Source organism: Heterocephalus glaber, unplaced genomic scaffold (assembly GCF_053883595.1).
Source record: "Heterocephalus glaber isolate CG9 unplaced genomic scaffold, H.glaber_assembly_v1.0 deba00001813, whole genome shotgun sequence".
NCBI lineage: Eukaryota > Metazoa > Chordata > Mammalia > Rodentia > Bathyergidae > Heterocephalus > Heterocephalus glaber.
In genome coordinates, this window is record NW_028258484.1 from 1,103,052 (window position 1) to 1,128,736 (window position 25,685).

A 25,685-nucleotide genomic window follows, 5' to 3' on the forward strand; every position below is an offset into this window, starting at 1 on the left:
CTTTAGTTTTAGTTTTTTGAGGAATTGCCACACTGATTTCCACAGTGGTTGAAGCAGTCTACACTCCCACCAACAGTGGAGAAAGGTTCCTTTTCCCAACAGCCCTCCAGCATTTGTTATTTTTTATTTTATTTTATTTTTTGGTGGGTGCTGGTTGAATTGTCTTTATTAACAAACAGGATATCCAAGGCCACTACATTGAGGAGGGGCAGGGCAGGGAAGAGAAAGGTTACTTGCTGCTCACACTATATACAGAGGCAAGCAAAGGGGTGTGGAGGTTGAGAGCTCCCTGCTCTCTCCCTCCACCAGAAAAAGGGAGAGGCTAGAAGAGATGGAGGCTGGAAAGGGGGAATGTTTTTGTTGGTGGGGTCCCCCCTCCATTCCCTGGGGCTTGAGGGGGAAAGGAATCATTAAAGTGGTTTCAGAAAATGAGGAAATGCTCCCTACCCCTGGAGTGGCCAGTGACCTCCCCACCCCGAACTTAGGGCCCAGTGACCCCCCCCCGAGTCTGGTACATTCAAGGGGGGAGCTGGCTCCTCTGATGTGCTAATAAAGAGGTCCAGGGCCCTGCCCAGTCAGCAGCAGTGGGGCAAGGGGTCTGAGCCCCAAGCACTCTCCTAAGTGGAGAAAAGGGGTAGGGGAGGCCCAGTCTACTCCTGGTAAGAAGCTGTGTCCCTCCCCAAAAGTTGGGGATAGGCACAGTTTAAAGGAGAGGACATGTTGCGGAAAAGGATAGTCACATGATCATAAAAGCATGAGGGGTGGTTGGAGGTCATGTTCCCAGAAGGCTCCAGTGAATCAAACCAATAAAAGCAAAAGCCCAGGGAAGAGAATGGGGGCGGCTGGGGAAATCTGGCTGGAGGAGCTGGTCCAGGGTAGGTGGCCCCAGCCCGGCCATCACCAGTTCATAATGCAGTTCCGGTTCAGGGTCATGAAGTAAACTTGGCTGCTGCCCACAGAGTGGACAGAGGCAAAAAATACCTTGTCATTCTGCTCACACTGGAACTTGAGCCTCTGGGCCCTTTTGTGCATGAAGACCCTATCCAGGTGTCCTGTCTCCACAGAACAGATCTCAATGGCTTTCTCACCCCAGCCCATTATCTGGCTGGGGCAGATGTAGGCCACAAATGTGGGCATCTCTCCCCACTGCAGCACCACATCTTTAATGATCCGCCCGTACGTGTTGACATAGACACCCTCATCTTCATAGCATAGCAGCATCTCCATGCCATCGGTGTTGGGGAGGAAGATGACGGCATGGCCATCATCTCTGATTTGGCTTTGGATATGCACAGGGATGTAGATGTCATAGCTGTTCCCCGAGTCAACATCCATAGCATGGAAGTCAGCACTGGAGACATAGATGACCTTAAACTGCTGTCCCTCCTCTACCGTCAGGTCAACCAGCAGAGGGTGGTGAGGGAGGTCAGCAAAAGACTTGAAGGCCATGAATTTGTGGTAGGGTTTGGGGGCCCAGGCATACACCTCCACGGAGTTCTTCAGGACAATAACGAGGAACTTAATGTGCTCGTATTTCACAACACGGTAGTGTCCGCAGCCCTCCATGTCCCCCGCAGTGGTCCAGCCCTACTTCTTCTCCACCTCTGAGTCATTGTGCAGGATCTTGTTCCGGAGCCAGGACAGGTAATACACCCATAGTTTGTTCCTTTTCCCTGAGATGGTGATGAGCAAGTTGAGGCCTTCCAGTACATCCATTTGCTGGAAGTGTTGCCGACCAATGAGTCCATACACCTTGTCCTGCCCACTTCGGTCCATTCGGTCCAGCAACATTAGCCCATTCTCTGTACCCACCAGCAGGTTGAGGCCCCAAAGGGCCGCACAGAGGATCTCAGAATTGAATTGCTTCTTGTACTTACGAATCTCAGAAGTTTCACTGTGAGTCTGAGTGTTCGTAGGATTCACACTGACCACAGAGCCTTTTCTCACATCATACTGCAGCTGATCTAGCCAAGCTCCCTCTCCACCCATGAGGGCTGTGATGCGGATGGTGTCCCCACTGCCTCCAAGCTGGTAGATTCCTAGATCCACAAACATGGTGAATGAGCTCTTGCCAGGGGCCTTTACCAGCCCACAAGACTGGTAATCACTGCTTCCATCCTTTGAGGGGGTACTTTGACCTTTGCTGTTCTCGGTAGGCAAGTGGCTATGCTGGACGACATCTGGAAGGTTAGTGTAACCATTGCTGTCAGCATGCAACAGGCTTCATTCCTCCTCAGGAGTCCTCTAGACCACCATGGTGCCATCCCCGTATGGCGGCTGGGTCCCAGCTATCTCCTCAACATCGTGAACCGCCATGGTGCTGACATTGTCTGTTTCTCCATCGCTGTGGTCCCCAGGGGTGTCTCTGTTCCCCTCTGATGGTTCACCATCACCTTCTTCCTCATCGTCTTCATTGCTCTTCACCTCCTCACTGGATGATGAATAGTCCATGGCTTTCTTGGGTGGCTGGGGGGCTTCGTCCAAGGTTCGTTCTTTCAGCAACACAAAATCTTCTGGCCGGGAGCTGTCCAGTTTAGTAGAGGCTCCCACATGGTTTCGATTTCATTCCAGCAAGCCAGCCTGGGGGAGGTTCCCATGAGAGGCTGGGAGGGCACTGTTGGAGCAGGGGTCACTCCTCCTGAAGTCCGAGTTACTAGAGGCGTTGGGTGGGCCAGGGGGCTGAGCAGGGGACCCTGGAGACTTGGGGGTGCCCCGCTCTGCCCGCCTTTGCAGATAGATTTGCCAGGCGGAGTTGCTGTGAGGTCTGGCATGGACAGCCTGAGCTGGCCGGGACACTCCAGCCCCACCGGTGTTAAGGGCAGTGGCAATAGATGAGGTCCTCAGAGGTACCTTGGGCTGGGCCTCATTATCTGGCCAGACCCAGGCTGTGGGGTTCAGGGAGGGACCAGGCCCTTCAGAGGTGGGATCTGAATTCTGGCGGATGACAGCTGCTCGGGGCAGTGGGCGTGGCAGTGGGCGTGGGGATGGCAGGGTCAGGGTCGTGGGAGGCTGGGAAGGCAGCCAGGTTTCTTTTTCTTTTTTGGTACCAGGGATTGAACTCCGGTCGTTGCGCTTGCATAGCAGGCGGCCAAACCACTGAGCTAAATCACCGGCCCCAGCCAGGTTTCTGGTGGGCTGGTCCTGCAGAGGGACTCGTGTGGTCCATCCTGAGCCTCCACCGGCCTCTGCATAGGAGGAGTTTGGGAAAGAGGTCCTGGAGGGCCGGGGGAGGTTTGGGGGATGGGAGGTTCTGGGCCTGTGTTGCTTGGTTTGGTCTTGGTCAAGGGAAAGTTCTGTTGCTTGTTCTTCCTTGTTCTCGCTTCTACCTCTCGTCAGCAGGATTGATGCCCGACCATAATGATACAGAGGCTTTCTGTCCCCAGGCAGGATTTGCTACTGCTGCTGCTGTTGCTGCTGCTGCTCCTTCTGAAGTTGCTGCTGCTGCTGCTGCTGCTGCAGGGACTTGAGGTAGGCATGCTCCTGCTGCAGCTGCCTTTGGAGACGTTACTGCCGCTGCTCCTCTAGTTGCTTCCGCTTATATTCCTGCTCTTGCTCAACCTGCCGCTGCTCCTCCTGCCGCAGAGCCTGAATGTCCTCTAGCCGCCACTGCTGCTCCTTTTCCTTCAGATTCTGCTGCTTGCGCTCTCAACGCTGTTGCTCCTCAGCTCCTCGCCGCTCCTCCTCTCGCTCCTCTATTCGACGCTGCCGCTGGTGCAACAGGTGTTTGATGTGCACCTCAGGGTCTCGCTGTTGCTGCTGCTGCTGCTTTAAAGCCTCGGAGTTGTCCTTATTCTCCTGCTGGAGCCGGAGGAATTCCTGGCGTAGTGTGAACTCCCCAGGCACATTCATGATGGAGCTTGGCTCTCCTTCTTCTCCATGGCTGTCATCTTCTTCTTCACTGCCGCTATACTCATATTCTGTCTCCTCTTTCTTGCCCCGCTTCTTCCGGGACCGGTCAACGTGGTCCTTGAGCTGGATGGGGACCTGCCGCTCTGTGGGCTGGTCTCAGATGAAGGGAAGCTTCAGTAGCTGCTCGGTTGGCGGTCGGCTCAGGTAAGTCTTGATGAGACATGTGTCAATGAAGTCGATGAACTTCTTAGACCATTTCTTGGACTTGAGACTGGGTGGAGGGTTCCGAGGGATAAGGAAGAGGGTCGCATGGGGTGCATGTCACACAGAGTGTGTGTGGGGGCTCCCTGTGCCATCTCAATGGCTGTGATTTCTGAAGACCAAATATCACTCCTGTAATCGTAGGTGGCATCAGGGTTCTCGTTACAGGCTATGACCTCTGGAGCCATCCAGTATGGGGTCCCAATAAATGTGTTCCATCTGTCCACAGTGCGGTCCAGCTGAGCACTCACTGCAATCCACTAGCTTGACCTCAGCATTCTCTGTTAGTAGCACATTCTGTCCCTTGATGTCTTGATGGATCACTTTTTTTTTTTTTTTAAAGGAGGAGAGATTTATTTTGGCTCATAGTTCAGTCCATGGTTGTCTGGCTCCCAAGGGAAAACAGCATGGTGGACAGGTGTAGCAGAGAAGAAGAGGGTCTTGTCAAGGCAGCCAGGAAGCAGAGAGAGAAAGGAGGAAATGTGGAGGGAGATCAAGCCTTCCATGCCATGCGCCCAGTGACCTGCCTTTTCCAAATAGATCCTGTTTCCTAACAGCATGTCAGCTATGAGCCCCCTTAACCCAACCATCTTTCACAAGCCTCACTGCTGAGCTCATTAAGCTCCTGGAGGACATCTAGATATAAAAGGCAGCCATACTACATAGTTGTAAAGGCAACCATTCACAAGAAATTCAATATAAATGGCATTGCTTGGATTTTTATAACATTCTAGCATTTATTTAATAAAAATTCTTGAGGTGAGACAAGGGAAAAATAGAGGAAAAAATTTAGAAAAAAAGATGATAGCCAAGAAATTTCTAAAATTAAAGAAAGACACAAGTTATCAAACTGAAAAGGTACTTGTCATAATACATGCAAAGAAATGAACAGCTAATGAAGGAAAGGAAAATATTGTGAGAAAAATGAAAAATATTGAAGACAATGAAAAATACAAAAAACAAACAAATAAAATAGCTTCCCTGAAAAGTAATGAGAAACCAAAATAACTGAAGGCTCTGTCAACGACAATCCTTGATGGATCACTTTATGGGCGTGGAGATGAGCCAACCCCCTGAGAATCTCCCTGCTGATGTAGACAATGCAGTCCTTCTTCAGAGCATTCCCTTTTGTGTTCTTTACCAGGTCGATCACTGAACCAGCACCACAGAACTCCATCACCAGCCAGAGCTGGCCATCATTCCCAGGGGCGCTCTTCTTGATGAAGGCCCCATAGTAGGTGGCAATGTTGTGGAGGTGAGAATACTTTTTCAAAATGTTGATCTCCTGTTTGATCTCTTCCTCCTCGTCCTCCGTGACATCCATGACCTGGATGGCAGCCAGCTGCCCAGTCTTGACATGCTGACCCTTGTACACCTGTCCATAGGTTCTATTGCCAACCACCTCCACCAGCTCAAAGATCCCAGCAGGGCCCCGCAGGGCGGACAGGTCGATGTCGTCCAGGCTGCAGGCGGGGGCCAGGTCATCCATGGCCTCCGCAGTGAACCGAGCCACGGGGCTGCTCACCCTCTGGCTCGGTTATTCCACTGCTGCTGTTGCCGCTTCTCTCTCATTGGGGGAGCCTGAGGGCGGACTAAACTGCACCTCCCCCAGGAGAAGGAGAAAGAAAGTGGGCCAGCAGGAGGACCGATCCAAGACTGACAGGAGCTATCTCCCCAGAGTTGGCAACCCAAGCTTCTCGACTCTCCAGCGCAGGCCCTAGCATTTGTTATTGATTGATTTCTTCATAATAAACATGCTTCCTAGAGTGAGATGGAATCTTAGCATTGTTTTAATTTGCATGTCTCAAATGACCAGCGATGTTGAACATTTTTTATATATATTCATTTGGTGTTTCTACTTCTTCATATGAGAAGTATCTATTCATTTCAGATGCCCATTTTTTGGATTGGGTCTTTAAATTTGGGAACATCTCATTTTTAAAAATTCTTTATATATTGTAGATAGTAGTCCTTTGAGGAACAGCTGGCAAAAATTTTGTCTCTTCACTCCATTAGTGGTTTCTCCTGCTGTGCAGAAGCTTTTTAATAAGATGAGATCTCATTGGTATCTTTCCAAAAGAATTAAAAGCATCATACCACAGCAATATATGCACACTCATGTTTATAGCAGCACAGTTTGTAATAGCTAAATCTTGGAAACATCCCAAATGCCTATCAACCGATGCATGGATAAGGAAGATGTGGTTTTTTTATCCAATGGGGTACTACTCTGTCATAAAGAAGGATGAGCTTCAGACATTTATAGCTAAATTGATGACCTTGAGACCATACTCTTAAGCAAAATAAATCAGACACAAATTTGTAACTATTGCATTGTTTCTCTTGTGTGAGAAACTGAAAGTGGAAATAAGGACTAAAATGTATAATAGGTATTGGAAGAAATAGAAATTGGAAGAAAGTGTTCAAATGGGAAGGGGAACAAGGGAGGAGGGAGGGAAAAAGGAAGGAAGAGACAAGTAAAAAGTGAAAATAGAAGGAGAAATGGAAACAAATCTTTTGTACATAGGAAGGGGAGTGGGAAATGGGATAAAATTAAATTAAATTTTTTAAAAATGAGATCTCAATTGTTGATTCTTTGTTATAGCTCCTGTGTGATCAGGATTTTGGTTGTAAGGTCTTTGCCTACACCAATGTCTTTGAGAGTTTTACCTATTCTATCTTCCAGCAGATAAAGTGTTTCTGTTTTAGTATTTTTTTTTTTTTGGTACTGGAGATCGAACTCAGGACCTTGTGCTTGCGAGGCAGGCACCGGAACCACTGAGCTAAATCCCCAGCTTTCTGTTTTAGTATTTAGATCTTTGATACATTTCTGTTTTAGTTTAGTGCATGGTGAAAAATATGGGTCTAGTTTCAATCTTTGGCATGTGGAAAGCCAATTTTTCTAGCACTATTTATTAAAGGGGCTATCTGTCTTCTAGTGAAGGTGTTTGGCTCTGTTGTCACACATTAGGTGGCTGAGTATGTTCTGGAGTTGTTTCTGCATCTTCTAATCTGTTCCATTAATCCCCAAGTCTGTCTTTTTTTTTTTTTTTTTGCTGTACCATGCTATTTTTATCACAGTAGCTTTGGAGTATAATTTCAAGTCAGGGATTGTGATGCCCCTTGCTTTGCCTTTGTTATCTAGAATTGCCTTTGGTATTCTAGGTCTCTTCTGGTTCCAAATGAATTTTAGAATTGTTTTTTCTAGTACTGTGAGATATGCTGTTGGAATTTTGATTGGGATTGCATTAAATCTGTAAAACAATTTTGGAAGTATGACTATTTTTACTTTGTTAGTTCTTCCTACCCAAGAAGAAGAGATATCTTTCCATTTTCTGATATCCTCTTTGATTTCTTTTTTCAGAGTACTGTAGTTTTAAATATAGGGTGTTTTTTTTTTTACTTCCTTCTTTAGATTGATTCCTAGGTATTTCATTTTTTGGGGATGGTATTGTGAAAGGTGATGTTTTCCTAATTTCTCTCTCAGTGAGTTTGTTATTTGTGTACAGGAAGGTTATAGATTTTTGAGTGTTAAATTTATATCCAGCTATGCTACTGAATATGGTTATTAAATCTAGAAATCTTTTGGTAGAGCTTTGGGGTCTTCTATGTAGAGTATCATGTCATCTACAAATATTGATAATTTAACTTCTTTCTTTCCTAAACTTATTTATTTTACTTCTTTCTCTTTTCTAATTGCTCTAGCTAATGTTTCCAAAACTATATTTAATAACAGTGGTGACAGTGGACATCCTTGTCTTGTTCCTAATTTTAGAGTGAAAGCTTTCAGTTTTTGCCCATTTAATATAATGTTGGCTGTTGGTTTGCCATAGATGGCTTTTATCAGATTGAGATAAAGACAATCTATTCCAGTTTTCTGTAGAGTTTTTATCATGAATGGGTGTTGGACTTTGTCAAACACTTTTTCTGCATCTATTGGGAGGATCATATGGTTTTTGTCCTTGACTCTGTTAATATAGTGTATTACATTTATTGATTTGCATATGTTGAACCATCCTTGCATTCCTGGGATTAATCCTACTTGTTATTGGTGTATAATCTTCTTGATGGTTTGCTGCATTCTATTTGGCAGTATCTTATTGAGGATTTTTGCATCTATGTTCACTAGGGAGATTGGCCTGCCACTCTCTTTTTTGGTTGGATCCTTCTCTGGTTTTGGTATTGGGGTAATGCTTGCTCCCCAGGAATGAATTTGGGAGTACTGCTTCCCTTTCAAGTCCATTAAAGAGTTTGAGAAGTAGCAGCATTAGGTCTTCTCTAAAGTTCTTGTCAAATTCAGCAGTAAATCCATCAGGGCCTGAGCTTCTCTTTTTTGGTAGGTTTTTAGTCACATTTTCAAGTTCATTGGCTGATATTGGTTTGTTTAGAATTTTTATATCTTCTTGATTCAGCTTTGGTAATTCATATGTATAGGAAGATCTGTCCATTTCTTCTGTGTTTTTCATCTTATTTGACTATAGGTTGTCTGCAGGATCTGTGGTGATTTCACCCTAGTTGCGTGGATCTGAGTTTTTTCTTTTCTTTTCTTTTCTTTTTGATAAGGTTATCAATTTTGTTTAATCTTTCAAAGAACCAACTTTTTGATTAATTAATTCTTTGTATTTTTTTACTCTCCATTGAATTAATTTCTGCTCTGGTTTTTATAATTTCCTCCCTTGTACAAGCTTTGAGCTTGACTAGGTCTTCTTTTTCTAGATGCTTGAGGTTCAAAATTAGGTTGTGTTTTGAGCCCCCTCTGCTTTATTGATATGGGTTTTCACTGCTATAAATTTCCCTCACAGGACTGATTTTATTGTGTCCCACAAGTTCTGGTAAGTTGTATTGGCATTATCATTTAATTGTAGAAACTCCAATTTCTTCTTTAATTTCATCTGTGACCCATTGGTTGTTCAGTAGGGGATTATTTAATTTTCATGTATTTATGAAGTTTGTATGGTTTTTTGCCATTGATTTCCAATTTCATTGCACTATGGTCAAATAATATGTATAGGAGAATTTCAATTCCTTTGCATTTACTTAAGCATGTTCTATGAGCTAGCATGTGGTTTATTTTGGAGAATGTCCTGTGTGTAGCTGAGAAGAATATGTATTCTGATGTTGTGGGGTGGAAAACTCTGTAGCTATCTACTAAGTCCATTTGTTCAAAAGTTTGGCTCAGTTCTAATATTTCATTGTTGATTTTTTGTCTCATTGATCTGTCTATTTGTAACAGAGGGGTATTGAGGTCCCCCATTACAACTGTATTAATGCTTATTTGATTTTTCATCTCCATTAATATTTGTTTTATATAGTTGAGTGCACTGCTATGTGGTGCATATATATTTGTGATTGTTATCTGTTCCTCTTGGATTGTTCCCATTACAAGGATGTAGTGACATTCTTTGTCTCTATTAATCAGTCTTGGCTTCAAGTCCACTCTGTCTGCAAATAGAATAGCTACTCCTGCTTTTTTCCAGGTTTCTGTCACATGGAGTATTGTTTTCCATCCTTTGATTTTCAGTGTATGAATTTCTTTTTGAATTAAATGTGTTTCTTATCTGCAGCATACTGTTGGATCTTGCTTCTTGATCTATTCTGCTAGTCTGTTTCTTTTGATTGATAAATTGAGACCATTATCATTGATGGTTATAACTGATATGTATCGACTTATCCCTGTCATGTTAGTTTCCTATTTTTGGCTCCTTTCTTCCCTCTTCTGTTTAATTTCTTGCCTTGCCTGGTGGATTCATTCTGTTGGGGTTCATGGAGTTGTAATCCTTGTTGTCTCTTTCTAGAATATCCTTCAGAATACTTGGGAGTGGTGGTTTGGAGATTATGAGTTTTTTCAGGTATTCTTTGTCATGGAAGTATCTTATTTGTTTATTAATTTTGAAAGATAGTTTTGCAGGGTACATCAATCTGAGTTGGAAGTTGTTTTCCTTTAGGGCTGGAAATACATCACTCTGAGCCCTCCTTGAATTGAGAGTTTGTGTTGAGAAACATGCCCTTTTGATAGTTCCCCGATGTTTGTTGGGGGCTGGATGTTTGCTCAGAGGATCTCATTCAGACCAGGGATGACAGATACAAGGTGGGCTCTCACTCCTATGCTGAGTGCAGTGGTAATAAGGCCTTGGAGAGGGGCATTCCACATGTTGTAAGAAACAAGGTGCCTGAATCACTGTAGAAAGAAATGCCCCTTGCAATAACAGACTCTCTCTTTGGCTTGTTACATGACAAATACATGTCTATTGTATTCTAACCATTCTACATGTTGGGATCTATTTTTTTTAACCACTGATAGTGTACTAACTAGTGCTTGAGCCAGAGTGCTGCCACAACTTAAAACTAGAATATAGCATTGGCATAGCACATCTGCTCAGAGTTACCTGCAGGACCTAGGAAATACTGTAGTCTGCGTGCCCAGGAAGCATCTGAAATAGATTTTGGGTGCAACACTTTGGGCCCTTATGACAGTCTGTCCTTCTGGAACCAAGTACCAGTGTACTGCCTTCTCCTGCTCATTCTTTCTGTAGGAGAACAATCCCAACCCTGTCACACTCTGGCCTGAGCTCTGGTGTCTCTTGAAGGTGCACCATGTTTCAGGTAGAGTCATCCTGTGATTGCTAAATAAATCCTAGTCACTGTCCCTCTGGGCCCTTCTGGGCAGAGCAAGGAACAGAAAACTCCACTAAAGCTTGTATCAGGGAGACACGTGGAAGCCTTGGCTACAGCAGCGACAGGCCTGAGAAGACCTCTGCCCACCCTTGGAGGGCTATCTTGGCCTGGATCCTGACTCTGCTTCCTGAAAGGACCCCCTGTAGGAGGCTGCTGTGAAATGTGTCAAAGCCACCAGGCAGCTAATGACATCAGAAGGCACTTGACAACACAATTCTGTCATTTAGTGCTAGTGCATGGCAGAGTTTGTTATAATAATAATAAATAAGCATGGACGACCATGCATGTTCTACATGGCTATGCAAGGTCACCAGCGTTTTTGTCTAAGAGTGTCTCAGAAAAGCTGATAAAGACATGCAGCTCTTGAGCTTTGAAGCTGCAGCTCTAACTCTCATGCTTTGATGCTACCCTAATGCTGGAAATAAAAGTTTTGGTTCCTGCTTTCTGGTGATGTCTGCTTCACCTGCATTCTTTTCTTTGGGAACCTCGCCTGATGGGATCCTCCTTCAGCCCACAGGCCCTGACACCCCCTCACCTTTTCCTCATGGCCACCTCTGAGAAAGGCACCACATTTCTCAGCTCTCCTGCCCACATCCACGTGGGGTCCAAACTGGCACCCCAATCACTGACTTAGGTTTTCTTGGCCATGCTGTGCCTTGTATAATGCAGAGTTTTCCTTCCAACAAGTTCCCCACGACCACACCCAGCTTCTTTGCTAAAATCCTTATCTAGTAGCTTTGTCTTTCTACTTCCTTATCCCCAGGTCTCTGTCCTAACTTGCTGACACTCACCTGTGAGGACATCTCCAGAGTTGCTAGTGGAGCTAGACAGCTCCCTCCTTTGACCCTTGTTGCAAGGATGAGGCTTTCAGCCCTAGAACAGGGAAGGTTTGACCTGAAATTTGTTGCTTAAAAATGGTTTCAACTTTATTTAGGGCTCTTTGGAGTTTGCTGTGGTTTAAACCTTTGCTTCCCCAACCTCTCTCCCCTTTTTTGAGACAGACTATCATTAAGTCACTAAATTGTTCAGGCCAGACTAGAACTCTTGATCCTCCTGCTTCAGCCTCTCAGAGTCCTATCACCTACAGGCTTGCATCACCATGTTGGTGATATAAGGGAAATAAATGTAATGCACAACCTGCTAGATGTCAGATACATCAAGTTCATGTTCCCCAAAATTGATGAATGAATTCCAAGAAACAACAGAGGTTAAGAATAGGAAATATTTATTGAGAAAGATAGCTCCTGAGAGACAAGAGGGGACTCAAAAGTGGGCTGCCAACAAGCTCACTTCTCAAAGAAAGTTTTATAGTGCAAAATCACAAAGTGGGTACAATGTGGATCAAAACTATGATCAACCAATAAGATTATAAGTATAGCTGTTTAGGTAATATTGATCCAGTGGGGAAGCAGGTCACATAGCAACTGTACATGGAAAGAACAAAGGCCTTTAGGAAGGGATGGATCAGGGGGCCTTGGTCATCCACCAGGGTAACATCATATTTAGACTTTGTTGAACCAGGTAATGCTAATTATCTTATCCCCAAGAGAAGTATATAGGCCTGGTCATTTCATCTTTATCTTGAGGCCTAACCTTCAACAGATGCACCTCCAGTCACTGTTATAATGTGTTTTCATCCTATGTGCTGACTTACTCAAGGACCTAGCCCTGTCTGACTGCCTATTTCTACCCAACTTAGCTGTCTATAATGCTGGACCCCCCCCCCCCCCCCACACACACTTTGGTACTGGGGATGGAACACAGGGCTCCATATATGTTAGGCAAGTACATTACCACTGAGCCACAACCCCAACCCCAGTGAATTTAAAAAAATATGTAAATAATAAAGTCCCCTAGCTGGCTTGGTGCCAGAGCCAGAACTCACCCCAGCCTCCTCTTCAGGTGCTTGAACATGTCCTGGGTATCCCAGGGCTCCCTGGAGTCTATCTAAGAGGATTCTAGGTGGTCATGAGCAACAGACGTATCTGCCTTAGGTTCCAGAAACCTGTATTTGCAGCTTTGACTGAGAGAGGGAAAGCCACTTCTCCAGAGATGTAGCTCAGTGTGTTCAAGCCTAGAAATATAGCCCTGTGTGCAATCCCAGTAGTACACATAAACACAGACACACAGATGCAGACACACACAAAGTGGACTAAGGATCTGGCAAGTAGTATATTAGATTGTTAGGTCCAGGTCTGGGTTCACTTTTCTTTCTTTCTTTCTTTCTTTCTTTCTTTCTTTCTTTCTTTCTTTCTTTCTTTCTTTCTTTCTTTCTTTCTTTCTTTCTTTTTTTCTTTCTTTCTTTCCTTCTTTCTTTCTTTTTTCTTTCTCTCTTTCATTTATTTATTAATTTTGAAACAGGGCCTCAGGATGTATGTAGTTCAGACTGTCCTCAAACTCACTATATAGCCCAGGCTGCCCTCAAACTTACAAAAATCCTCCTGCCTCAGCCTCCCAAATGCTGGGATTACAGACGTGCACCACCATACCTGACCTGGTTTCATTTCTGAAAGAAGGGAGATGCACAGGGACAGAGACTGACAACTTATGACTTCACTGGGGCCAGAGCCTACATCATCTACTCCCTGTTAGTGCTAATCCTAAAACCAACAGTCAGGATTTCCTGGGTCTGCAGCTCCAAGACCAGAGATGCTAAGGCCAGCCTCAGGCCAGGAAATCCAACCTTCTCTATGGCAGTATGTTGTATATGTACAGCAGGCTTCCAGAAATGGCCCTGTAGGGAAGATGTCCTGCTGAGGTTCAGCTGGGCAAGTGGCAGGGTGGCAGCTGTGACATGACCCCTCACTTGCAGTAGACGGAGTGACAAATGGCAGCACTAATACCCAAACCCAGAAAACAGGACCCTCTTTGCTTCCCATGGGAAGCACCACCAGGGAGCAAGGATGAGGAGCAGTGAGGATGGGGTGAGGGTGGATGACAGCTGGGAACACTCAGACAGAAGGGAGGGGCCAGGTGCCACTCACAAAGTGCCCACTGTTTTTGAGAAGCTCAGCTCTCAGGACTGATTGCATAGACAGTCCCAGCAGGTCCTCATGAACTTTGGTGGAAAGGAAGATGGCTGGTGAATGTATGAAGGGAACCACACTGATTTAATTTAAATACATGTTAAACTTCCCAGAACTACCCATTTTGATTCTCTGGAGTGAAGCCACAGTTCTGTTTTCTAATGTGTCCCCCCATCCTGTGACTCACACTATGGGACTGATCTGGCCCCAGAATGAGTACACTCAGGGGAGGAGTTCCATCAGACACTCTGGAATAGATAGATGAGAGAGTTGGCTGGAATGAGGGGGGATACCCAATTGGTGAGACACGGCCTTGTCTAGATAGCAGCATCTGATTGGGTCTCCCCAGACTTCTGTCCCCTCCTTAGTCTTCCTCCACCCCCATCCACCATACATCCTAAGTCTGCTATCGCCTACCTTTCTCTTTAAATCTCTCCTCCTACTACAGTCCTTTGAATGTAGAACCAAGCTTGAAGGAACTTCCCATAATTCAACTTTTTATTTATTTTATTTTAGTTTTATTTATTTATTTTTGAGACATGGTCTCATTTTGTAGTACAAGCTATCTTTGAGCTGACTATATAGCCCAGGCTAGCCTCAAACTCATGACAATCTTTCTGCCTCAGCTTCAGAGTTATGGGATTACAGGTATGCACCACCACACCTGGCCATATTCAACTTTTTAGAGGAGAAATATCAAGGCCTTGAGGTATTAGAGTGGGTGACAGGCTACTTAAGGGAAGGTGAAATAGAAACTCTGGTGTTTGAACCTTAGCTCAGGACTCTTGGCTCACACTCCTTCATGTATTAGATCCAGAAGGTGATGGACAACAGGAAGAAAGCAGGGTGTAGGCCAGGTGTCCAGCCTCTCACAGGTAAACAAGCTTGAAGTGGCCTCTGATGACCAGCTCCTGTCTCAGGCTGCTGGGGTCAGTTAAAAACTGTGCAATGTCAGCACAACTCTGAGTCCTGGCCAACCTGGGCTTGCAGGGAAACCTCCAGAGTGATGGGGGCAAGGAACTTTGGGTCTGAGGTGACCCCCATACAAGAGCTGGCTGAGGTAGTGAATTTACCCCCTTGTACCAGATGGTGACTCAACCATTCAGACTATGGAAAGAGACAGTGATGTGAGACAGAAAGGGTCCAGCTGACATTTGGAGGCTCGAAGGCCCATGTAACTTCCAAACCTCAGCCACTCTCCAGTCCAGCATTTAAGGTCCACAGCCCCAGTCACTGGGCTGAAACTCCCTGCCCTGAAACAGCTGCCTGAATGTCTCCATAGGGACAAGGACAGCACCAATGGCTACACTGTCTCCCCATAAGTTTGAGCTGCTGATCTGCCTATCCTGTCACTTCATAGTGGGCTGAATGGCTGTTTTTTAAATTCATATATTAATTGGTACATTTTAGGTCTACAATACATTTACATTTATTATTGGGTGTTTGTACCTGAACATGATGTATCTTGGTTCTTATTTTTTCCCTCATTACCTATGCGCCCTTCATCTCCTCCCCCCTTCCCTATTTACATAGATTTTGTTTCCATTTTTTTTCTTTCTCATAATTTTTCCTTTCCCTTCTTCCCTTTCCCCTTTCCCTCCCACCACTCCTACACCTTTGGACCTTTTCCTATTTCAAATTATCAATTATTCATTTTAATCATTTTCATCCTTATTTACACTTTCAGTTTCTCACACTAGAGAAACTATTCGGTATCTACACGTGTGTCCTATTTATTTCACTTAAGAGGATGGCCTCAATATGCATCCATTTAGCTATAAATGACTCTAGTTTCTCGTTCTTTATGGCTGAGTAGTACTCCATTTTATAAAAAAACCTTTATCCAGTTTCCAGTTGATGGGCACCTGGGCTGTTTCCAAACTTTAGCTATTACAAACTGTGCCGCTATAAACATAGGTGCACATATATCACTGTGGTATGATTCTTTTAATTCTTTGGGGAAGATACCCAGTAGGGGAATACCTGGATCAAATGGGACCTCTAGTCCTAGTTCTTTGAGGTATCTCCACACTGATTTCCACGGTGGTTGCACCAGTCTGCACTCCCACCAACAATGGAGAAGGGTTCCTTTCTCTCCACACCCCCACCAGCATTTGTTATTGGTTGATTTCTTGATAGCAGATTCTTTGTGGGGTGAGGTGGAATCTCAGTGTTGTTTTCATCTGGATCTGAATGGCTGTTTTGGCTTGGATTTGGAAAGTCCCCGAAAGGCCCATGTGCTATAGGCGTGGTCCCCAGCCTGAGATGTTGCTGGGAAGTAGTGGAGTCTTTAAGAGGTGGGCCCTAGAGGGAGGAATTTAGGTACTTGGGGGCAGGTCTTTGAAGGGATATTGGGACTATGGCTCCATCCTCCTTCTGCTTTCTGGCCATGATGAGGTGAGCAGGTCTCCTCTGCCATGTGCTACCACCATGCTTTACTGTGTTACCACAGGCCCAAAGCAACAGAGCCAAGCAATCATAGACTGAAGCCTCTGAACTCATGAGCCAAAATAAACCTTTCTCTTCTCTGTGTCCCCTCATGGCAGGGCCCCTGGCATGTGGCTTGTTGAAGTGAATGAGTTGATGAGATGCTAGTTCATGATTCTCCATCCCCTATTGTTGAAGTGTACATGGCTGGGGCTGCAGCTAGAAGACCAAGAATTCCAGTTAAGTGACAGCCAGGTGAGCCCAGAGTGGTTTCCTTTGGCAGAGGTTTAAAGTCAGGTTTTGCCTTTATGATCATTTTTCATTTGTTTAATGTGTTTATTTGTTTCATTTGTTTATTTAATGTGTTTCTTTTTCACTGACACAGAATAATTGTATTTATGGTGGTCACTTTTTAATTGAGATAAAATTTATGTAACATAAAACTAGTTTTGAAGAATATAGTTCATTAGCATGTTCACAACATTGTGCAACCATTACCTCTAGCTAGTTTCAAAATATTTTAACCATCCCCCAAAGAAGCTCCATTCCCATGAGCTCCTCAGTCCCTCTCCTCCCATCCCCTGGAAACCACTAATCTACTCTGTGAATTTGCCTATTCTGGAGATTTCCTATAAATGAGCCATATAATCTTTTTTCCTTCACTGTCTGGCTTTTACACACAGTGACAAATAATGCTCTCCAGGTTCACCCACATTGCAGTGTGGACAAGAACTCCACTCCTTCCTCTGGCTGAGTAGCATCACATCACGTGGATGTGCCACAGTGTGTTAATTTATCCATCTGCTGATAGACTCTTGGGTTGTCCCACCTCTGGGTAAAACAAATGGCACTGCTGTGAGCATAGATGCGCAAGACCTGTCTGGATAGGATTACATGGCCACCTCTGGGCTGTCTGTCTAGGTTCCAGCTGTGGGGCCCCTTGATTCTACTTCCTGTGGTCCTGCCCATACCTCTTTCTACCCCAAGGAGTTTGGTGGTCCATCCTCCTGTTAGGCTCCCTTGTCTCTCCAGCCCTCCTGTAGAGCAGGACAAGATGTAAAGTAACTTCCATCATGGGGCTCAGTGGTAGTGTGCTTGCTTAGCACATGCAAGGCTCTGGATTCCATCCTTAGCACCACAAAAAATAAATAACAAAACAGCTTCCATCTGCTTCCTCCCAAAGTCAGAACACATGCAATCCTAGCCCAGTCCCCTGAGCCTTGGTAGCCTCTACAGCCTCTCCCTTTTCAACCCCTTCAAGTGTGGGGATATAGAGCGATGTCCTCCCCTACAGTGTCTTTATCTCAAAACACCCTTCTCTCTGATCTCTAACTCCTTCTTGGGAATTTGCTTCTCGGTAGCTAGTCTCTTTCAGGCTGGAGAAGGATGGTCATGGTGGAGCACAGATGAGGCCAGATGAGCCGTACTTCATTTCATGGTCCCTGTCCAAACCAGAAAACAGGGTTTAATGGGCCAAATTGTTCCCACCCTCAAATTCATATATTGAAGTCCTGTATTAGTCAGCCCTCTGTTGCTATAACAAAATATCTGAGGCTAGGTACTGTAATCCAGCTGTGGGAGCTGTTGTGAGATATGTCAGTCAAAGCCTGGGTGTCTGAGGAGTCCTGGAGGACATGACCTCATCATTAGCACAGGTGCAGGACAGGCTTACTTATGTAACCATAAGTTAACCATGCATGTGCAGCATGGCCTGCAAGGTCACACAGTTGTTGCTTTTCAGTATGCCTTATTATGTGATAATGGACTACTATAACTGCTGGGAAAATAAAGAAGCTTTGCTGCTGTTTGTGCCAATGTCTGCCCCACATGCCTTCTTTTCTTGGAGACTCACCTGAAAGAAACCCACTTCAGCCACTAGACCTCAACACTTGGTGTAGTTGGCAGAGGTGAGTGTTCCTGTGGTGTCTGTGTAAGCAGCACCCTATAGCGAAGTAGAACCCAGGGGAGCTGCTGATATGAGTCCCTCAGCCTCATTCGAGATGCTGGTAGCTACCTTCTTGGCAGCTTGAAAATCTCCAGAAGACTGGGAGGTGGTTTGTCTGACACATGGAGATGTTTTACAGGCTTTGGAAACATTGGAAACACAGATTCCTTTCCCCCACCATGAATCAGTGGGGTAAGCAGCTTGGTTGTTTTATATTCTCTTCTGCTATGTGAGACTGTGCCTGCATGGCTGTTACAGCTGTGGTACAAGGGGGCTGACAAGATGGAGTTAAACCCATAAGGGATGTTCCAGTTAGCCAGCATAGCCAGCACCTCCTCTACGTGTTGAGTTTTACAAGGTGCACAGAGACTGGCCTGTGGGACAGGTGACCAGACCTTGATAAATTGGCTGATGTCAGCACCCCATCTGGTTTGGGAAAGCCTGAGCAAGTCATTAAATGGACAACCTACCTGGACTTAGTAGGTGTGCTCTGAGAAATGTCCCAGATGGTGTTTGCTGCCAAGTACTGTAGCCATGATTGACTGACATAGAGGTGAAACACCAGGGTAAGATGAGACCTGTCAAGACTTAGTTACTGGGGCAAAGGGGAGGGGGAAGTGGGAGGGCTAGGGGAAAGGAAAGAAGGGAATGGGATTAATATGGGAAAATGAAACAATGGAAACAAAATCTTTGTAAATAGGGAGGGATGGAGGGTTTGAAGAGAGGGCAGGGGAAGGGGGAATAAATAAGAACCAAGAGAGACTATGTAAAGGTGCATATCTCCAATGATGAATGTCATTGTATTGTACACCTAAAATGTACCAATAAAAGGATATACATAAAAGAAAAACCAAAACCAAAACAGCGAAGGAAGAGAGTAGGAGAGAGAGAGAGAGAGAGAGAGAGAGAGAGAGAGAGAGAGAGAGAGAGAGAGAGAGAGAGAGAGAAGGCTTAGTTACCAAAGGAAAAGAAACAAGTGGCCACAGGCCGAGCAAGCCCAACCCCACAGGGACAGACACTCGGTGCATTGAAGGTGAGCCAGTGCCAAATATGGGCAGACCTTAGCAGCTGATAAGCTAGATGGGCATCCCTTAGACATGTTGTCTCTGTGGAAGCAATTGCATCCTCACCAGCAATACTGGCTGATGGGCCCAAAGGTCATGGCAGCCCCAGTGAAACAGGATGAGATGATGCTGGCAGTTTTTTATCCAGACTAGGAGATAGGCCAAGGTGCCTGGTTGCTAGGGACCCCAGGAGACTGGAGGCTACATGTGGAATTAACTATTTATTCGTCCCCCCAAAATGTGCAGCATATGCTGGTGCTGGTAGATACTGGAGTCGAGTCAACACTAATTTATAGCCACCCAGACAATTTCACACAACCTACTGCATGCATAGGAGAGTATAGAGGCCACTATATTATGGTCTGGAAGATCAAGGTGACCTTGGCTATCAGGCATTTGGCCCCATGCCCATATGATTGATGTCTGTTTCCCCAGTTGCTGAATATATCCTGGAGGTGGACATACTGACTGGTGCCTGGTTGAACACTATGCAGGGAGAATTCCATTATCCAAGGACATCCTCACCAAGCACAGTTAAGTCCTGCAGGCAATGTGGGTTGTGTGTATGAAGCAGTGCTGGCTGCCTGGGGGTCATGAGGAAATAGGAAAGACTGTTTTGAAATTGGAAGATCCTGGAGTGATAAGCCCTACCCAGAGTCCTTTCCATTCACTGATTTGGCCCATGTAGAACCCAGACTATTGGGAACCGAAAAAAGTAACTCCTCCATTGCATGCAGAGGTACCCAATATTGCAGACTTGATGGACCAGCTCACCCTGACACTGGGTTGATACCATTATGTAGTGGACTTGGCCATTGCTTTGTTCTCCATTGCTGTCTTGCCTGATAGTCAAGACCAATTTGCCTTCAGCTGGGAAGGCAGCAATGGACCTTTCAAATGTTGCCATAAGGCTATTTGCATAACCCTACTTTGTGTCATGGCCTGGTGGCCCAGGACCTGGCCACCTGGACCAAGCCACACTCTGTGTCTTTGTTCCATTATATTGATCAACCTCTGATTGCCTTAGAGATTTGGAAGCTGCTGCATGTAGTCTGAAAGAAGCTTTGCTGGTCTAGGGGTGGACCATCAACAAAAACAAGGTCCAGGGACCTGGCTTGTCTTTCAAATTCTTGGGTGTTATCTGGTTAGGTAAGACAAAAGTAATCCTCAATGAAATAACTGATAAGAGCCAGGGATACCTCAGATTTACAACTATATGCCAGTTACAAGCTTATGTGACCTAGGTTTCTGGTGGACTTTCATACTATACCTAGCTACCTTGCTTCACCCATTATACCAGATGACCTAGAAGGGTGCAACATGAGACTGGGTTGAAGTAGTGGACACTACTTTTCAGGATTCAAAAATGGCAGTCACACATGTACAAGCCCTCCTTATTGTTGACCTTCCCTGCCTTTTATTCTAACTGTGAACGTGGATGAGTACAGGGAATGGGAAAGGGGACATTACCAGAACCCCTGTAGTGGGTGCTGGTCTCCTGTGAGCCACAACAGTGCAAGGCTAATTAGAGAATAAAGACAGGAAATGAGACTTAGAGAAAAGGTTGAGTCTTGGGCCTGATCAGTGCTCCTCTAGATAGCAAAGACAAAGGCACTCTGAGCTTGCTACTGTTTATTGAGTTTATAGAGAGTATCAGATGTCTCTGAGGGCAGCAATAATCATAAACTGACAAGGATCTTATAATTGGAGGCAGTATCAGATGACTCCAAGGGTGGCAGTATTCCTATGATGATAAGGATCTTATGCTGATAAGGATCTCAGGTTGATGAGTTTATGTTGATTAGGGTGGTAAGATGAGCAAAAACATTCTTACAACAGTAGGTGGGATGAGTTAAGCTGATAAGGAATTTTTCCCTCCACAGGTGCAACCTTTCTCTTTTTGTATTATTACTCAGTTCTCAAAGAATCAAGATGCCTTCAGCTGATGTAATCTTGCCCTTGAGTATCACGGCATCACGGGACCATTGAGGCCTCAGCTGTGACTGGAGGTAAAATGGAGTTATGTTTCAGCATGTCATAGCTGGCCCACAGGCAAGAAGACTAGGCCTCATACAGCCCTAACCATAATTTAATTGTGAAATTATTTTTCCCCCAAATTATGTAGAAAGGAGCCTGATAGATGAGGTTGGGTTTGGCTGGGGCTTATGGCAAAAGCAAGGGAAGTGAAAGCACACTACTGGCTTTTGGTCACAGTTGTGGAAAGGAGCTGAAAGCAGATAGTCCCTGTTTGAGAAGAAGTTAGCTTCAGTATGTACTCCACTGCATGCCTGTGAGGGAATCATAGGAAAGCAGACTGTGGAAGTGTAGACTACGTACCCAGTAGAGGGCTTGGTATGCACATGGATGTCTCATCCCAGGAGTGGAGTGGCCCAGGCCCTCACCCTGGCAGGATGGGAAACATATCTACAGCAGAGAGCCTCCTTTTCATCCAGTCCATTGGTGGCTGAATTGGCAGTGGTTCTGGGAACTATGATGTATATGGCCCAAGAAACCATACAGAATGATGGACTATAGGTTATGATCCCTACTCCCTATGTAGAAGGGAAAGCGGGACCCCTGGCTGAGGCCTGGTATACTGATGGCTCTAGTTGAGGCACAACCCCGCAATGGACAGCAGTTGCTGTCCAGCCCAGTACACTTTGAAACTGGAACAGGCAAATCGAGCCAATGGGCAGAGTTGCAGGCAGTATGGCTACTTGTCACACATGAGGACAAACCTCTGCATATTTGCACAGATAGTTGGGCTATATTCCAAGGGCTGATGCTCTGATTACTGACCTGGGCAGCCCAGGACTGGCAGATAGGACATTGACCCCTATGGGATGCTGAATTATGGCAAGACTCGTGGGAGCATGGCCAGACTATTTCACATGTGGTGTATCATGTGTCAGGGCATAGGAATGATTTAGCAGACACCTTGACAAGGGTAGCAGCCCTTCAAGGGCTACCCTCGGTGGCACCATGGCTTCATAAGAAACTAGGACACGTAAAGCCCCATACCATGCAAGCTGTAGCACAGCAATAGCACTTGGATTTGACTCCTACAGAGGCAGGAGCGGGGGTAAAAGTGTGCCTTCAATGTGTTCAGCTGGCCCCTTGGAGGAAGAGGATGCCCATACAATTGGATGAAATGCCAAAAGCACCCTATCCCCTGCAGCAATCGCAGGTAGATTACATTGGTCTCCTGCTTCTCTCACAGGGACACAAGTATGCTCTGACTGCTGTGGTTACCCCCACAGATATAGGTTTTTGCCTACCCTGTACCCTCTGCTGACCATGCCCATACTATTGAGGCATTACAATGGTTGACTGTAGCATATGAGATACCAGTAGGGATAGCAACTGACGGAGGAACCCATTTTACAGGGGTTCAGGTGCAACAGTGGGCCAAAGACAATGACATTACTTGGCACTTTCATGTGCCCTACCTGCCACAAGCTGCTGGTATGACTAAGAGGTATAATAAACTCTTGAAAACTAAGCTGGCCTATTTGGCTTCAAAGTTTATCGAATGGGTATAGGCCTTATCACGGGCTATTCAATTGCTCAATGACCAGCCCTGGCATATGGGTGACAGCCCACTGGATTGCCTTCAGAAAGCACAGCCAATTTGGCTGCACATCTGACCAGCAGAGCAAGGTCCTAAGGTGGGAAAGGGGGCTTTAATCTTAACCTGCACTGGAGCCTATGTGGCTGGGGACCTGGTACCAATGGACTTGGGAGTGGCCCACAGATCCCCTGCTGGGGAATTGGGTGTTCCTCTTGGAGCCCTGGGGGCAGGGACTGCACCATGTCATAGAGGCGCAGCCCTGGATTTCAACATGGCCCTTGAAGGTCTTGGTATGCTCCCTACTTGATGCCAGGGCCACCATCCTAAAGGGAAGTGATATTGTGACTGTTTGGCTTATTCTCCTGGGAGTAATAGACTCCAATGCCCTTGCCTCCGGTGGCAACAAGGACTCAGGTCTGTTACTTTAAACTGGGAGGTAGGATGATTCCAGCCACCACCCTACCACAGAATGAGCATATGGCCTGCATCCTCTCCAAAGGGCGAGACTTCCCTATGACGGTTTCTCTTTCTGCCCTGTCCTTCCAATCAGAATGAGTCAAGCCAATGGCATCATCTCCTGGGCCCATATGTTTGCTCATGTGCACCAGCACTCACACTATTGGGTGTGCACAGAACTCCTGACACAGGGCCTTCTGTGAATTGTGCCAGCATCCCCGCTCAATTGGACAGACTGGTGACAACAGAACTGAACTGGACCCACCTGGGATCACCGATGCCAGGCTGTCAAGGCATTACTGATCTGAAAGAGAACAACCACCCCACGAGGACCAGACCTATGATGTATAATGACTGGGGGAGGGTGATGGGGAACCAAGTAATGTTGTTAGATGTTACCCGACTGTGTATTGAATAGGTCAATGCATCAGTGGGGAATCGCACAGCAGGATGGATACCACTCAACTTGTGTAACATGTTACAGGTGAATGACACAAATGCCTGGTGGGATGGCCATAAGCTCATAGGTACAGTGCCCACTGATTGGCCCATTGTGGATGCCTTATGGGTTTATGGCACTATGGGTTGGCCATACCTACCCGTGCACTAGATGGGGTGCTGCACCTGGGATTTTCCCTCTATTAAGGGCATTATCAGGCCCACTCTGACAGACACACCCTACAATTGGGATGCTGTGTATCACAGATTGCACCAAGCTAAACAGATGGCCTGGTGGTTCTGTCCTATGGTAGTACTGGTACCAAGGGTAGGGAGTATAAATTTAGCCCTCTAAGTTGAAGCTCTGGCTCAACACATGACACAAGCCTTGAATATCACGCACCAGTCTTTGATGTTGCTCATGGATGAAGCGTCCCATATGAGAAAGGTGGTGTTACAGAACCATATGGCTCTCAACTTGCTGACTGCAGCATAGGAAGGCACTTATGTCCTCCTGCATGTAGAACGATGCATTTTTATTCTTGACCCTCTGATACAAGTACAAGAGGCCTTTTGAGAAATGGATACAGAGGTATCTGCCATCCAAGCCTCACAACAAGATCCCCTGACCCAATGGTGGGAATCCCTGGGATCCACCTAGTGTTAGTAGCTCTCAGCAGCACTGCGATAGCTGTGGGGTTGGTGGTTATGTGTTATTCCCTGTATTGCTGTTGTGGACTCTGGGCATAAGGGGCAGCCCTGTGTACTACTCCCAAGAATCAGCAACCTCCTAATGTGTGAGAGGATGGAATATGGGAGCCATTTCGAGAAATGTCAGTCAAAGCCTGGGTGTCTGAGGAGTCCTGGAGGACATAACCCCATTGTTAAAACAGGTGCAGGGTAGGCTTACTTATGTAGCCATAAGTCAACCATGCATGTGCAGCATGGCCTGCAAGGTCACACAGTTGTTTTTCAGTATGCCTAAATATGTGATAATGGGCTACTATAACTGCTGGGAAAATAAAGAAGCTTTGCTGCTATTTGTGCCAATATCTGCCCCACGTGCCTTCTTTTCTTTGAGACTCTCACCTGAAAGAACCCCTCTTCAGCCACTCGACTCTGACACTAGCACTCAGGAGACTGATGCAGGAGGATTGCTGTGAATTCAAGGCTGGCTTGGGCTTCATAGTGAGTTCAAAGCTAGCCTGAACTACACAGTGAAACTCTCTCTAAAAAGGGAGTTAGGAGAGTTATCTAGCTCACAGTTTTGGAAGTTGAAAGTGCAAAACCAACAGCCTCCTCAGTTTGGCCTCTGGTAAGAGTCTTCTGGCTACATCACAACAAGCAAGCCATCATGTGAGAGCATGTGCAGGATGTCTCACATTGTGAGACAGGAGTGGGGGGGATACCGTCTTACTCTTTTATAACCTCTCTTAGGAACTAATTGGCATCCCAAAAGAATTCCTACAGTGCCTCCACTCACCTAATTACAGTTCACTGGGCCCCATCTGTTATAGGCTGTCACCTCCCACATCTCCACACTGAGGACCATGCTTCCAACATGGGAACCTTTGGGGGACACACTCAAGCCATTTCCAAACCATAATAGGCTTTAGCCCCTAGGACCTCAGAATGTGACTGTATTTGGAGACAGGACTCCTAGGAGGCAATTAAGGTTAAATAAAGCCATAATGGTGGAGTCCAAAGCCTATAGAATTGTTGTCCTTATACAGTTTTTCTATTTTGCTCTCTGTCTCTCTTTCTCTCCACTGTCATGTCATACGGCAAAAAGGTTTGCCATCTGCAAACCAGGAAGCGAGCCTTTGCCAGGAACTGAATCTACCAGCACATTCATTTTGGATTTCCAGACTCTAGAGTTGTGAGAAATGTGTGTATGATTTAAGCCCCTGTTGTGCTTCAGATCTAAAATGAATCATTCATTGGTGAGCTCCCTGGCTGAATGTGCTGTTAGG

General features: G+C 45.7%; 1 long non-coding RNA gene and 1 pseudogene across 1 annotated transcript; one reads left to right on the forward strand and one right to left on the reverse strand.

Annotated features, from left to right (window-relative positions):
* Positions 1–897: 897 nt before the first annotated feature.
* Positions 898–5,599, reverse strand: LOC101717422 (misshapen-like kinase 1; annotated as a pseudogene).
* Positions 3,867–24,789, forward strand: LOC110346466 (uncharacterized). Its single transcript, XR_002390546.2, has 7 exons — positions 3,867–4,053; positions 5,255–5,365; positions 16,358–16,493; positions 17,980–18,145; positions 19,683–19,780; positions 21,131–21,256; positions 23,369–24,789. It is a non-coding gene; the product is annotated as an uncharacterized LOC110346466 (long non-coding RNA).
* The last annotated feature ends 896 nt before the right edge of the window (positions 24,790–25,685 follow it).